Source organism: Mustela lutreola, chromosome 1 (genome assembly GCF_030435805.1).
Source record: "Mustela lutreola isolate mMusLut2 chromosome 1, mMusLut2.pri, whole genome shotgun sequence".
NCBI lineage: Eukaryota > Metazoa > Chordata > Mammalia > Carnivora > Mustelidae > Mustela > Mustela lutreola.
The window spans coordinates 246,093,198-246,108,813 of NC_081290.1; the positions used below are offsets into that span (position 1 = coordinate 246,093,198).

Consider the following 15,616-nt stretch of genomic DNA (forward strand, 5'->3'; position numbering starts at 1 on the left):
CTCTCATTTAAAAAGTCATTAAAATCTATTGTGTACAAACAAGACAAGAATACCCAGGAACTCCCTATATTAAGATCAAACTCCCTGTCTATTCCAGGCACACTCACCTCTCCCTCAGCTTCCTCTCTCTCTAGCTGCAAAAGGAAGTCTATTCCTGGATCAACTGAGGTCTATTCATGTTGCAGATCCCAAAAGAGCAAGAACAATCCATGGAATTCTGCCATCTAGGCTCCTAACCTCACAGCTGGGCCTTCAGCCCATTGTGCTTTATTGGCCCATCTTTTTGGGATCCGGAAATGAAGGTATCCTGAAACATCTCTCCTTCAGTATAAGACAGGCTGCCTTTACATTACTGCTCTCTATGGATGATAATCGGTCAATGGCTACATCTCCACAATTCTTACAGAAAAAGAGTAATTTCTGGCCTTTCAGAAACATTGAGTTCTTTGGTCTTTTAGGGGGGAAAAATTCAGAAGATTGTTTCAATAATTGCTGTATAGGATTGGTTCTTTATCGAGAAACTCCACTAGAATTAGAAACTAGGAAAGGAAAGATTAAGAAGAACAGGTCTTCTTTAACAAAATATTGTCTTAAATAAGAATTTATGTGTTATCTTTTTTAATATTTATCTTAAATGTTGCATTATTACTTCCATGTCGCAGATGAAAAACAAAGCTTTCGGAAATTAAAGAAAGTTGACCAAGCGAGAGCATTGGATTGGACATGCATTCAGGTCTTCTGATTCCTAATCCAAGGAAATCTGGAAGTGAATGAAGAAGTATCTTCCCTCATCTCAGAGTTAGAATACATAGCAGGAAATTTCTAAAAGTTAGGAGGAATGCTCTAAGGGACCTAGAATTTTAATGCCACATAAGGCTTAGAAATCCACAATTGCTCAGTAAGACTTTGTTTACAAAAATAATTTTAAAAGCAAGGCTAGGCAATTAGACAACCAAAGAGGTAAGTAAACTGAACTTTGACAACTTATAGATGTATAAATAGATCTTGACTTAAGTGATATGCCTGGAATTACTCAAGAAATTAGCACCCAGCCTGGCAGTTAAGATCCTCTGCTCTGTTTTATTTCCCAAACCCTCTCTCCTCAATAAGCATATGGCCTCGCCGTTCCAGCCCAAGTACAAAGATTATGCAGACCATGGCATTCCCAAACATTCCAGATACAAAATTTACAACACCAACGAAAGGCTGAGAAATACGCTCAGGTATCTGGACACAAGAAGTGTGCTGCTGCCGTAAGGTGCGGTGTGGCCGCAGACTGAGATAGTGAGGGGCTAGCCAAGAGGAAGTCACCTGGAGAAGTCGAGGAAGTGTTCCTAGCAAGGACTGAGGACTGAGGAATCTGCTTGATACAACTAAGGCTTAGGACAGTTGCCTGTAGAAGCACACCATATGCTTGCCCACTTCCAGGGTGCATTTACAACTTGCCTAGTGTAGATCAAGGGAACCCCTGCCTTAGCACAATATGCCTCATTGTTTAATAATAATTGCTTAAACTTACACAGAATTGCTTTGTGTTAGGAAGAGCTTTAGATATATATATCAACTCACTGAGTCCTCACGACAATCCTATGCAGTACGTCATATTGTTATCTCCATGTTAAAGATGAAGGAACTAAAGCATAAAAAAGGTCAAGCAATTTGTCCAAGTTCTAAGCTCTTAAATCATATATCTAAGATTCAAAAATCGGGCAGTTGGGCCAAAGACTCTGTCCTCTTAACCGTATGATAAATGGAGAATAGTACTCTTAAATAATCTACCTTCTCAAAACAACTTCACCCAGAAAAAGTAGCTGAAATTCTTTTTGAGTTTTGTTGCTGTTGTTGTTTTTCTTTGTTTTTTTTTGTTTGTTTGTTTTGTTTTGTTTTATTTTAAATACAGTGTTCCTGAGGTCCTTACTAAAATGAAAGAATTTACCTAGGGAAGGATCTAGGATACCTTTTGTTCTTTAAGATAGCTCAAACCACTAACACAAAGCTCTTCTGACCTTTCAGCATAAAACACAAATATCTCCCATTATCTGTAGTTGCTTTCCATTACTAATCCAATCTCTCACTCTCTTAGTCTCTTTCTCTTTTATCCATCATATTGTATTTCCTTCAAATTCTAAACTCCTGGTGTTCAGATCTCCCCATCTGGATTCCTGTTTAAAACTCCACCAGACCTAGTATGTGGACCTGAACTCTCAAATATTGGAGTGTTAGATTTCCCCCAACATATTTGTTCTCTGGCTTTTAGTGGCCCTTTTGGCTCCTCCTTAAATCCCGACCTCAGCTCTGCCCTTAATTAACTTGATCAGCAATCTTGAGAGCCCAGTCCAGACCACCTTCTTCCCCACTGTTGTCTGTAGGTATCAGAACATCCCAGTGGACCTGGCTGCTACTGGGAAGGTTTGCTAAAAACTTTACATTAAAACGACCTGAAACAACAACAAAAGAAGATTGTTTATTTGTATTTTTACATAATCACTGAGTTCACAGATACCCAAATTACAGTACTAAGTATCTGATCAGATAACTCGCCAGAATTATAGAATCCACGCATTTACAAACTCAGAGGGTGAATTTGTAGAAGGGAAAATGGAAATGGAAATTTCATACTGTTTCTGAAATCGTGGTTTCTTTGATTGTTCTTTCATAGCTGAATACAGCTGGATGAGTAGCAAATTCTCTTCATTCTCAATTTTGACATTAACATTGATTTCTGGTACAATAGGTGCTATCATCATCTCACTATAAAAATACATTATGTTCAAAAAGCTTTTTTGAAGGTTATCTAATGTTTCCCATGTAAAAGCCATAATATTCAGGGCACAAAAATTAAGGAAGACCAAAGAAAGGAAGAAAGACAATTAAAACCTCGGTTCAGGGGCGCCTGGGTGGCTCAGTGGGTTAAGCCGCTGCCTTCGGCTCAGGTCATGATCTCAGGGTCCTGGGATCGAGGCCCGCATCGGGCTCTCTGCTCAGCGGGGAGCCTGCTTCCCTCTCTCTCTCTGCCTGCCTCTCCATCTACTTGTGATTTCTCTCTGTCAAATAAATAAATAAAATCTTTTAAAAAAAAAAAAAAAAACCTCGGTTCAGAAATGATCAAGCTTGTCTCACCACAGGATGATCTTTAACATGCTAATGTAAACGTGAACAAAATAGTTCTAAATATTTTAAGCCCTTTTCTTTTAAAAATTAACTTAAAAGTCAGTGTATGTTTGTTCAGCCAGTTTAGTCACAAACAGGATGTCCTATTCTCATACTGGGACATTCTCTTACAAATGCACAGAAAAGCCTGGTTCAAGGTTTTAAAAGAGGATCACTTCAAACAATAACTGCAGGTTACAAATGGAACTTTAAAAGAAGTTTATAAAAATCACTTTCTTATGTAACTTTGAAACATTTATGGCCTTACAATTGTCATATGAATAAAAAATAAGGATTTCTACTTTTTTAACTTGAAGGCAAAAAGCTAGCCATTTGATGCAGAGGCAAGAAGGTAAAAATATATTAATATTTGAACCTCATGAGGAATAGAATACCACAGTTGATGGGATAGTCCTGATAAATTACCTCAGCAGTGCTGGACAGCACCTTTTGAAGAGACAAATGTCTGAAAAGGCATCAAGATGATCGCAATCATTGCATTTAAGGGCGATACTTAAAAAGAACTTTGGTTGTAAAAAACATTATAATATCAGTAGTCCCAGAGGAACTGCAGAGGTAACAGGCTCTTCAAACACACAGATCGCAAGCACATCTTCCCTGCTGGACTCTGTTGGCTCCCCAACCAGGTTTTAAACCTCTGCTGTGAATTAGGTAAGAATCTTAGTGTTACTCCTAATTCTCTATGGAAAAGGGATGGGGAGGAAGAGGAAATGAGATGCCATGATGGGTACTTCCTACCTGACTGCTGCTGAAGGGTAGGCTGTGTGTCATATTCATCTCTGTGACAAAGCACAGATCTTAACTATGGTACCTACCACTTATTTTGCTCAGTAAAATTGAAGTGAACGCATAACCAACTCTATCTAAATTGTTAGTTCCCAGAACAGTTAGAGATAGGAATTGCTCTTTTTAACAAACCAGATAGAATTGCTCTAGACTTCAGCAATATTTCAGCCTTATCTGAGTTGCTTCCAGTTAGTTACCACTGTTAAATGCCTGAAATTAATAACCATCTTCATTGCTATGTAAGCAGTAGAAAATCAAAGCCAATTAAAAGAGGTAAATAATAAAATTTGGAAAACTAAAGAAATGTAGATTCAGATTCTACAAACATTTTTTTGAGCACTATGATGGTTCAAATACTTCCTATGCACTAGGGTTAGTACTTAGCATTTTTACCCATTTCAACAAACTTGGGGAAATAAGGCAAATAAGGTTAAAATATGTCTAAGATAATAGAGTTTGTAGCCAATAGAACCGTGATTCTAAGCTAGAAGACTGATCTCCAAGCCCAAGCTCTTTCCAGTAAACCATAAACATTTCTAGGGAAAAAAGAAAGAAAGAAAGAAAAGACAACTAGTTTAAGACAATGACTTCATACAGTCTTCATGAAGTCCTTCTGCAATTTTTTTACAAGTTAAATACTGTGTTGGCAGATACAATGGTATTAAAAGGAAAACTACATTTAGGACAATTACAGTGCAACATTATCTAAAATCTTGTAAATAATAAATAAAATCTGATGACTAAGAGGATTGAATCTATGTAGATATACTTGAAAATTCTCTACTCAGGGGGTGCCTGGGGCCTCAGCTGGTTAAGCATCCAGCCCAGGTCATGATCTCAGGCTTAGGACATGAAGCCCCAGCTCGGGCTGTGCTCAGCGGGGAGTCTAAGATTCTCTCTCTCTCCCTCTCCCTTGCCCCCCCATATAAATAAATCTTTTAAAAATATATTTTAAAAATAATAAAATAAGTAATTCTTTAAAAGAAAAGAAAATGAGTAGGGACTTATTTCTGAGTAGGGACTCAGAAGCTGTTACACCTACAAATTAAATTCCAAGTCGTGTGAAAAACAATTTCAACACTTCTCTGAATACCAACTATAACTTAGAAGGTAGAATCAACTGAAAGACTACATGAATTATATAAGCAATTATATAATATATAATTATATAAGCAATTATACAGGAAATAGTTCAGAGGGACTTACATTATTATATGTAAGTCTTCTTTCAATAGAATTGAATTATAAGCCAAGACACTGTAATCAGAGATTACAGAACCTATAATCAGGTTCTAATTCTTAATTGTCAAAAGAAAGAACTGCTGGGGACACCTGGGTGGCTCAGTGGGTTAGGCCTCTGCCTTCGACTCTGGTCATGATCTCAGGGTCCTGGAATCGAGCCCCACATCAGGCTCTCTGCTCAGCAGGGAGCCTGCCTCCCCTTTCTCTCTCTGCCTGCCTCTCTGCCTACTTGTGATCTTTCTCTCTGTCAAATAAATAAATAAAATCTTAAAAAAAAAAACAAAAAAACAAGGAACGAACTGCCAAAAGAGTTACATACAATTGATTAGCCAACTCATTCAGCTGTCCTTATGTCACCAAAGCTTTTTTAGAGGAATTTTTTTAAAAAGCATACTTTTTAATGGATAAAATCTATTCTTTGGTTGAATTTCAAAATTCAGTGGGAAGAATGACCCTGACTATATCCCTATAGACTGATCCAAATCAGTGTCTTGCAATACTTTAAAGTCTATGCCCCCTACCCAGCTTTCTCACGTTTTATTTTATATACCTACACTAGCCAAGAAGATTTTGTTCAGCTGATTCACTATCTACAGTTTAAGAAAATAATAGGTATACTAATAAGCTTTAACAAACTACAAGCAACCTCATTTGAGATTTCTGTTCTACTTGCCCCCCAAAATTATAATTAAGTAAATGGGTATTTGCAGCTTGTTTCTCCTACAAGTTGCAGCTTGTTTCTCCTACAAGTTTAAAACAAAGTTGAAAATTTTTAACTGTTCATTGACTTTATAAAAACAGCACTTTCTTACCTGATACATCTTACTGACACATCTATAGCATATCTCTAATCTCTTTAAAAAATGTTGATAGGGGGCGCCTGGGTGGCTCAGTGGGTTGGGCCGCTGCCTTCGGCTCGGGTCATGATCTCGGGGTCCTGGGATCGAGTCCCGCATCAGGCTCTCTGCTCAGCAGGAGCCTACTTCCTCCTCTCTCTCTCTCTGCCTGCCTCTCTGCCTACTTGTGATCTCTCTCTGTCAAATAATAAATAAAATCTTAAAAAAAAAAAATGTTGATAGGTTCCTTTCTGTGTAAATATTTATTTTTTGCTCCGAACCAATTTTTTCTTTTTAAAGTTTTATTCAAATTCCAGTTAGCTAACATACAGTGTAATATTGGTTTCAAGTGTGCAATATAGTATATATTTCATACAACACGTGCTGCTAATTATAAATGCACTCCTTAATCCCCATCACATATTTTTAAAAATTTTTTAATTTAAAAATCAATTTGGTTAACATGTAATGTATTATTAGTTTCAGGGTAGAATTTAGTGATTCATCAGTTGTATATAACACACAGGGCTCATTTCCATCAAGTGTCCTCCTTCATGCCATGACCCAATTACCCCAACCCCGCACCTACCTCCCATCTGGTAACCCACAGTTTGTTTCCTATAATTAAGAGTCTCTTTGCCTCCCTCTCTTTTTATCTTATTTTATTTTCCTTCCCTTCCACTATGATCATCTGTTGTTTTTTTCTTTTTTCTTAAATTCCACAGATAAGTGAAATCATGGCATTTATCTTTCTCTGACTTACTTCACTTAGCATAATGCCCTCTAGTTCCATCCACGTTGTTGCAAATGGCCAGTTTTCATTCTTTTTGATGTCTAAGTCATACCACATCTTCTTAGGCATTCATCAGTCGATGAACAACACTTGGGCTGTTTCCCTAATTTGGCTACTGTAGATAATGCTGCTATAAACATTGGGGTGCATTTGTCCTTTTGAATTAGTATTTTTGTATTCTTTGGGTAAATACCTAGTAGTGCAATTGCTAGATCATAGGGTAGCTCTATTTTTAACTTTTTAAAAAAGATTCTTATTTACTTATCAGAGAGAGAGAGAGAGAGAGCGAGAGAGCGCATGCACAAACAGGGGAAGAGGCAGAGAGAGAGGGAAGCAGGCTCCCTGCTGAGCAAGGAGCCTGATGTGGGACTATCCCAGGACACCAGGATCATGACCTGAGCTGAAGGCAGCCGCTTAACCAACTGAGCTACCCAGGTGTCCCTATTTTTAACTTTTTAAAAAAATATATTTTATTTATTTGTTTGACAGACAGAGGTCACAGGTAGGCAGAGAGGCAAGCAGAGAGGTGGGGCGGGGGGGGGGGGAGGCAGGCTCCCCGCTGAGCAGAGAGCCTGATGCAGAGTTCGATCCCAGGACCCTGAGATCATGACCTAAGCCAAATGCAGAGGCTTTAACCCACTGAGCCACCCAGGTGCCCCTATTCTTAACTTTTTGAGGAACCTCCATATTGTTTACCAAAGTGGCTGCACCAGCTTGCATTCCCACCAACAGTGCAAGAGAGCTCCACATCCTCACCAACACATGTTGTTTCTTGTGTTGTTGAATTTAGCCATTCTGACAGGTGTGAGGTGATATCTCATTGTCTTTCTGTATATTTACTGTACTGTGATTTCAGTGGTACTCTATTACTATGCACATATTTTATTTTTGTTATGTTCAGTAATAAAGACAATTTACCTGATCACTTTTTTGGCAACAATAGCCGACAAAATCTTTTGAGTTACTTGATAATATTTTTCTTTTAATTTGTTTACTATTAGCTATTTCACCAGCTTCTAAAACAGACACACGGTAAGGCTTCAACAAATACTGGTGGAAAGGAATTCTATTACATGAATTAATTCATATAATTCATCATTCAAAGGAGGACATTTTTTAAATGAATGGAGACACTGAATGAGTACATCAAGAACACAGGTGTAAACCAGGCAATCCCAGGTAAGCTCAAACACAGTCATAACTTATGGTCACCTAATGTTAGTTTCTAAATATTGTTATGTAATTAGAACCCTAGAGTTGATAAACTTCATATTTTCCATATTTAATGGAATTTTATGTTGTTGGTAAGCCTGAAATATGGATTATGCAATTCTATAGAATAATTAGGCTCAGTTCATCACTTTTGAACACATGCAGAAATTCAATATAAACAAATACAGATATAATGGACCCTTCATTGAGTAAACATAACAACGTAATCTAAGTTTCATAAAGCTTGTACAAATGCTCCTTATTTGTCGAGTATTTTGAAGAGAAATTTTTAATATAACATTTATAGAAATAGTCAATCAATTTTCCCTGAAATGTAATTCCCAGTTAAGAAGCTACAAGGTCGGGCGCCTGGGTGGCTCAGTGGGTTAAGCCGCTGCCTTCGGCTCAGGTCATGATCTCTGGGTCCTAGAATTGAGTCCCGCATCGGGCTCTCTGCTCAGCGGGGAGCCTGCTTCCCTCTCTCTCCCTCTGCCTGCCTCTCTGCCTACTTGTAATCTTTAAGAACAAAAAAAAAAAGCTACAAGGTCATGCTAATTTTTCTCATTTTGGAAGAAACAAACTTACAATTTTGCTTAGTAATTAACTAAACAACACAAAAATATCCATCTAAAAATAGAGGAGAATATTAAAATGTCTAAATCTTATAGCATTGTATCATCATAAACTTTAATTTTGATATTAAGCATATGTTCTTCTTTCATATGATAAATATCCAAATGCACAAATCAATGAAAAACTTATATTTGTTTCTGAAGATTCTAATGCTTTTGGTTATAACTAATGAAGAAATAATGAAAATTATTTTAAAGCAAAATTAATGAAAAGTTCTGTATAGCATAAAGACAGTAAAATAAAACTTTCCCACTTAATTTTAAGTTGAAAATTCAGTCAAATTTTTGAAAATCTCTACCAGACTTATATTCAGTAAAAGCCACAGAGTTAAGGGCTTTGAGTAAATTTTATGGGAAAATAATTTTCTACAGAATTTTCTACAGAACTGTAGAATTCCAGTTCTACAAAACAGTATTTAAAATCTACATGCTAACAATTATTCCAGAGAGTTTATAGTTAAGTTTCTAGGAAATCAACAGCAACATTGTTTACCAAATTTCTTCCTAATATAGAAAAATAAGTAATTCCCAATTATCTATTAATAGGAGTATGAAAAGAAACCACCCATACCTCCAAAACTGAGCTACATTTGAGTCCTAAACTATATTTCCAAACTTACACACAGGCAGTTCTAACCAGACATTACCAAGCATAGTGGAATTGAAAGGTTCTAAAGAAAATACAATTCCTACCCTGATTCCATAAATAAATGTATTTTATATAGTTAGTTATAAAGACCATCAGTAATTTAAAAACTGAAGGATCTAGGTTTGCCTGGGTGGATCAGTCTGTTGATTTTGGCTCAGGTCATGATCCCAGGGTCCTGGGATTGAGCCCCACATTAGGCTCTGCACTCAGCAAGGAGTCTGTTTATCCCTCTTGCTCTGTTCCTCCTCCTCCTCTCTCTCTCTCTCTCTCTAAAATAAAAAATAAAATCTTTAAAAAAAATACTGAAGGATCTAAACCAAGTAAAGATTAAAAAGGCACTGGGAAAAGAAACAAACACCAAAACATAAGAAAATCTACTAAATGTGATTTGGGGAAAAGGATTGTGCCATTCCTGGAGTTTTTCAGGCACTGCTTTATAAGAATACCTGAATTAAGTTGTAACACTGTTAGTCCACAGTTGTAAAAGTTACATCAGAGGCAGAAGAGATATATTTTTTAAAGAAAAAAAGTCTAAAATACAAAAGTGAACATCAATTAAGAAATTTCAAAACTCTGTAGATCCAAAGGCAATGCCACTATACAATGCCAATATAACTAAATGGATTTTTGGTCTGAATTTGGAACCAAATTCAGTTCAATAATAAATGTTATCAAAATTTAGTTTCCCAACATCTTTTTTTACACAAAGAGTGGATTTGCCTACTCAGACTGGGGAGGCAGGAGGTGAGGAGCAAAAGTGACTGAAGCATTTATCGGTCTTTTGTGTGCCAAAGAGATGAAGGAAACAAACAAGACTCTTCCAAGAAGATTCACAAGTTAAGTTTGGGGCCAATATATTCTAGGCAATAAAAGATATTTTAGATTCAGGGAAAACACTTCCAAGTTTTAATTATCTTTGCAACAAGCCAAAGACAAGTGAGGTCCCAGATTATCAGACATCGTTACATTTAAATGTAATTCTTAAATCCATTCATGAGCAAAATGTAAACAGGTGAAGTAGCTGCTGTTTGGAATTATCTGTGCAACTGAGAGCACAGGTGATCAAGAGTTGACTACGCACACTTGTTTGTTCCCTCCACTTGTTCAAATGAACTGAATAATCAACAGCAGCTTCGACTACTTGGAAAGAGCTAGTAAGAGTTTACCTTGGCAACCCAAGAAATATAAGGCAGAGTTCATCAACAGGGGTGAGGTGGTATAATTATTAATATCATTCATTTCATTATCATTATAAAATAAACACCATGGGAAAAATTCTACCAGGTTAGTAACTCTACTGAGATAAAAATATACAGTAAGGAATTATTCAGTATTTAGTAATGAGTATCTACTCATTTTAACCTTCTTTCTATTTTAGTTAGTAAAGTAATAGAAGTTTATCATAAAAATGGCCTTAGCCTAAAAACGTATTGTCAAAATGGATATATAAAATCATTAAGTATTTAGTTAATAAGGTGAATAGACATGAATGATAGCATTGTTTCAGCTAATCTATACATGAAAATAAACTAGAAAATAAACTATATAATAAAAATCTAAATGACTAAAAAGGTACTAGAAAATGGCTTTCATATATGTTAGGTTTTTTTGAACCTCAAAACCACCTAGTATGGCAGCAATCATTGCTGTTCATCACCAATTTACAAACGTAGAAAAAGACAGAGAGGACATAAGATTTACTTAAAATCACACAGCCAGATCTTAAACCCAAACTTCAAACCTATTTACTTCTACTTCAAAACAACCAGTTATTCTAGACTGATATTCTGAGAATACATTTTCTTATCTTGATGTTTCATAGCTCTCATTAGCATTAAGGTAACATTGTGCTTATTTTCCCTAGACTGAAGTCCCAGGTTGACCCCATTAACTAGAAAACAGGAAAACTGGAAGAAGGGAGACGGTCTGGGGGGCAGGGGGAAGAGGAGTAAGTGTATATGTATATAGCTCCAAATTTATTTCCCAATTGGAACATAAGTAAACAGTTGTTACAAAGCTTACTGCCTATCTGAGCTCTTTAAGGGCAAAAAGGGAGCATTATGAAAGAAAGAAAACATGTCTCACATTTTTCCTGATCAAACCAGTTTGTTTCCCGTATTTTCCATCGCTGGTTTTACCACCATTAATCTATAGCTGAAGGTGATTTGTCAAAAATTCATCTTATCTATTAAAAAATAACATGAAATGTCTTCTTAAAAGTATACCTATTTAGGGCGCCTGGGTGGCTCAGTGGGTTAAGCCGCTGCCTTCGGCTCAGGTCATGATCTCAGGGTCCTGGGATCGAGTCCCGCATCGGGCTCTCTGCTCGGCAGGGAGCCTGCTTCCCTCTCTCTCTCTCTCTCTGCCTGCCTCTCCATCTACTTGTGATTTCTCTCTGTCAAATAAATAATAAATAAAATCTTTAAAAAAAAAAAAAAAAAAAAAAAAAGTATACCTATTTAAACAATCACAACTCAGAAAAGCAATGTTGTAAAGAATCAAAGCATTCAGCTTCCAAGTTTTACAAATCAGGAAGCTGAAAGCCAGAAAGGGAAAGTCATATGCATGATGTCAAAACGAGAATTCAAGTTAGGCCTAGAACACAGAAGTCCTGATGCTTAGCTCAGAACTCCTTCCACTGTAACACATCATTTCTTTAAAAATCGGGGGAAATAATCCACTTTAAATTGTTTTTGGAAGACAGTGGATTTCAGTAATCATTTTTCTCTGCATTTAAAAGGCAATATTTTTATTTAAATAAATTTTCACTTCCTCAAGTCTATCTAGGATGTCTAACAATGAAATGCTAGTCAATGACATAAGCAATCAATAAGTAAATATCTTAAGAAGCACAACTTGTTCAAAGGTACTGACTTTGACTCTGGAACCTCAGCATGCAAGTTTTCATATGTACTGGTTTAAAGATATTAATCAGAGTTCAAATGATACTTTTTCAGAAATAGCGTATCAGACTGTTTCATAGGTAAAACAGTTACATATGGATTTGGAAAGATTCCAGGGCCCAACATTGGTCAGATTTAACAATTGGAATATTATGGGCCATGAGAATCTTTGTACTTCATTGGCCAATGTATTTGAAAATCTGAGGGTCTGCAGGGTTCTCCAGATCCTAATTTCCTTTAAATAAGAGCAAGAATTATATAAAGAACTCTAGTCTTAAACTCCTCAGGAGACAGGGCATCATTTAAAAAAAAAAAAAAAAAAAGTGATTTCATTTCTAACAAGATTTTCTTTATTTGAAATTACATTCTCAAGGATAAAATTCTATGTGTTAAGAGATTATTATATTAAAAGATATTCAGGGACGCCTGGGTGGCTCAGTTGGTTGGACGACTGCCTTCGGCTCAGGTCATGATCCTGGAGTCCTGGGATCGAGTCCCGCATCAGGCTCCCAGCTCCATGGGGAGTCTGCTTCTCTCTCTGACCTTCTCCTCGCTCATGCTCTCTCTCACTGTCTCTCTCTCAAATAAATAAATAAAATATTTATAAAAAAAAAAAAAGATATTCACTGAAACAGTACTGGTGATAGTGAAAAACTGAAAATAAATGGGGAGTCCAGTTATAGTGAAACGATGAAGTGAACAGGTCTATCTAGACTCAGGTGCTAATTACACAGAGGTAAATTGGATTTTTAACTAATATTAGGAAAAGCCTTTTAAAAAATGAAAAAATGCCATGTGATAATGTTAAGTGAAATAAAAACAGTGTGACACTGTGAAAAAATAAGCAGAACAAAAAGATCTGAAGGGGCCATCTAAACTGAATCTGTTTTTAACTGGCAAATCCAGCATGTTTTCCTCTAGTATGATTACATACTACAGACACGCTTTGAACAACACAGGTTAGGGGCGCCAGTCCCCTGTGCGGTTGAAAATCCACACATACCTTTTTTGTTTAGTTTTTTATTTAAATTCCAGTTAGTTAACATACAGTGTAATATTTGTTTCAGGTGTACAATATAGTGACTCAACACTTAGGTACAATCCCCACGCTCATCACTACAAGCAAACTCCTTAATCCCCATCACCTATTTCACCCATTCCCCCTCCCAGCTCACGTCTGATAACCATCAGTTTGTTCTCTAGAGCTAAGAGTCTATTCCTCTGAGAGCCTCCCTCTTTTTCAAAAAAGTGATTTTAAAAAATCAGCAGCATTTTGGGTCTATAGGATAATAGAAATGCAGAAAGTTATAAAGATTAACATATAAAACTCTCAAACTGAGATCAGATAAATCACATAAGCATGTATTTAGTCAGAGATCACTGTTTGCTAATACACAGAGAACAACAGAAGGAGAAAATAACAAAATTCAAAAATAGTATGATGCTCATCTTGTAATTTGCAAGGTGTGTAAAATATTACACACCATCAAATATAAAAATGTTTGATTATGAAGTTGTATAGTGTAAAGTGACTGGAATATAAATCTGGATATGTGGGTTCTAGTTTTAGTTTTGCCATTTTGTGCAAGTACTTTTCTGGCCTTCCGTTTCCCCGCCTCTAAAACGAGGGTGTTGGATTAGATAAACTTTAAGGACACCTCTAGTTATAGGTTATAATCTAGAAATATTCCATGAATATAAACTCTCCCTGCAACTTTAATTTTTTATGAAAATCATTCAATCTTGCCTGTATCTGTAAAGATCATTAATTTCTTGGTAACATGAGAAAAAGTCATTTATGTGACCAAGAACTATAAATGGAAACATACTGTATACATATACATGTGAAACAAGATTCAAAATGATGTAAGCATTGCTAAGAGAGTCAGTCAAAATAGAGTCAAAAGGACAATGAGGAAGTAGAACCTATGCATAGCTCCTGTTTCAACTGTCAGAACACCATGAACTTTTGACTTTCATCAATTGCAATTTGTCATTTGTAACTCTACCATGTCCTTGAGCACATCCTTCTAACTTAAACTGAAATAGAAATAATGTAATGCCTATTATCTAAATAACCAACTGTGTATTAGTCAATTTAAACTCTGCCAGCACCAATCACAATTCTTTCAAAACAAGTTATGTAACCTCATGGTTTTTGCCTTTATAAACCTGCATTCTCCCCTCCTAACTCCAAGTACACTTTCGATTTTGGTGGATTCTGTCTCCTAGATTATAATCCCTAAGGCCCCAAATAAATTCTATAGTTACTTTACAACCTCTTCTTGATAGACAACATACATATATTCATTAGCTTAACATTATATATGGATATGCAACCCAGCATTAACTTTTCAGATGTAATTGTTTTTAGTTAATTTTGAGAGTAACTTCACCAAATTTAAAAACCATCTTCTTTTACAATGTGACGTTATCATTAATGTTTAGTTTGGCCAGCAAACTCACTAATTCACAAAATGTATTTTTGTCTCTTTAAACTTACAAAAAAAAAAAACTGGAATAAAAGAATACATTAAGCTTAATTTACATCATTCTGTAAATGAAGAAATATAACTTAATTTTTGACATCACAGCTTCATATGTAAGTTCACAGGCTTTATTTCTATATTTTAGGAATAATCAGATTTAGAAAGCAGTATGCAACATGTTTAAGACCATGGGCTCTGGAGCCAGATTGCCTAGTTTTAAATCTCAGCTCCACTACTTTCTAGTGCTCTAACTCTGACCTTTTGATCTATTTTATAAAATTAGAATAATAACAGGTTATTGTATAGATGAAGTGAACATAAGTTAATACATGCGAAGCATTTAGAACAGCGCTTTTACATGGTAAACATTCAATAAATATTTGCCAATATGGTCAGATAATGTCTGTCTTAAAAATCCATTGTAGAATCTATCCTGGGACACCTGGGTGGCACAGTTGATTGGGTTTCCAGCTCTTGGTTTCGGTTCAGGGCATCATTATCAGGGGGGTGGGATGGTTCCATGCTCAGCACAGAGTCTGCTTCAAATTCTTTCTCCCTCTCCCTCTCCCTCTGCCCTTCCCGCTCATGCTCTTCCCCTCTAAAATAAATAAATAGATAAATAAATAAAATTTTTAACAAAGTTTAGAATCTATCCTGACAGTGAATGAAATTACATGATACAGAATTATGATATATTTTATTCCAAATGTTTCATAAAGTCCTAAAATTAGACACTTTCATTGACTACAAAATACCACTTTATTCCAACAGTCACAAGGATGAAGATGGAAGTTGGAAATCCAGGAATGATCCTATCACTCTCCTAGTTAAACTCTTCAGTGGTCCTCCACTAATAAATTTCAGACTAATTTAAATGGCTTACATACCCCTTCATGATCTTGT

The 15,616-nt window shown here is 36.0% G+C and overlaps 1 protein-coding gene across 22 annotated transcripts in view; it reads right to left on the reverse strand.

Annotated features, from left to right (window-relative positions):
- The window catches only part of SOX6 (SRY-box transcription factor 6), a 621,788-nt gene that overhangs the window by 213,459 nt on the left and 392,713 nt on the right, over positions 1-15,616 (reverse strand). The gene's annotated exons all lie outside the window — the stretch shown is intronic.